This window comes from Asparagus officinalis, chromosome 7 (assembly GCF_001876935.1).
Source record: "Asparagus officinalis chromosome 7, Aspof.V1, whole genome shotgun sequence".
Taxonomy (NCBI): domain Eukaryota; kingdom Viridiplantae; phylum Streptophyta; class Magnoliopsida; order Asparagales; family Asparagaceae; genus Asparagus; species Asparagus officinalis.
In genome coordinates, this window is record NC_033800.1 from 14803724 (window position 1) to 14805040 (window position 1317).

Below are 1317 nucleotides of genomic sequence, written 5' to 3' on the forward strand. Positions count from 1 at the left end.
ATAACCATATCCGCTAAAATCGGATACGGTTACGGATATACATGCGGATATATAAGCGGATATGCATGCAGATACAAAACAGATATGAGAAAACTAGATAGTATTGAGAAAAACATAGTTCATGTGATACAAAAGAGTTTGTTAATATGTCCATTATAATTGAAAAGTTAAGATTAGATATTTTGATCATCAAAATTAACCACAAATCCATAATCTAAGAATCGAAACTATAGTAAGAGTATGACTAGTATGTATTCGGATATTTCGGATACGGATACGGATATTTTACTATAAAACCATATCCGTAACCATATCCTATCGGTTATAGATTTGAGTAACCGTATTCGTATCCTAACGGATACGGTGACGGATATTTTCTCGGATACGGAGACGATTTAGCACCCCTAATTTGGGAGCACATAGGGGTTAGCAAGCTAGATTCTTTGAAAGGTGCGCCCAAGCCATATATTTCTTTATTATATATTTAAAAAGGACAACAGTCACTAGATTACTGACACGATAACCATTTTTTGAAAAAAAAATTCTAGAGGATGACAAAATCACACGACATGATCGAGTACTAGTCTTTGGAATAAGAATTCGTTCGTTTCCAATTTTGAAAAAAGACCAAGGCCGTACTTAATTAAACCCACTCGCTTTGGGATTCAGGTGTTGAGATCTCCGGGACCAAAACCGCGGGAGGTTGGAAACCATGCACGCACGAGGACAATGGTTTGCTTTCCTCGATCACGTGACTAGAGTACGTTTTGCAAACGATCAAAATGTTTTCATGTGCACTTTGCTGCGAAATCCAAAGTTCTCAAACATGCTCTTAGTATCAGTAAAATATATATAAAAAAAGTACTCATAAAATTAAATTCATTAGATTTTGGAGAACTTTCAAAGTTGTTATATTTTCTTTAAAAAAAATGCATGGTACATTCACATTCGATTTAAAGCGGAGATCTTGCCTAGCTAGATCTTAAATAAGTAATAGTGTATTTGCAAGGAACATAATGTGAAGGACTATAATTTAAATACTGAATATTGACCCAAATTGTGTTTAAGCCATTCTTTTCATCCCAGTCTCTCTTTTCAATAAAATATAGGCTAAATGCCTATCTGTAACATATTTTAGGGCCTACATTTTAGAAAAGGAATATAGAAACTTGTCTTGATCTCTTTTTAGGTCCTACATTGTGGCATGTTGCCTCTGTAGTTTCTATAATTGAGTTGGATCACCGTTGTATTTATAAAATAACTTTCTATTGCCCTGCATTATATATAGGGGTGTCCAAAAAGCTCGTCGTCCCGTGC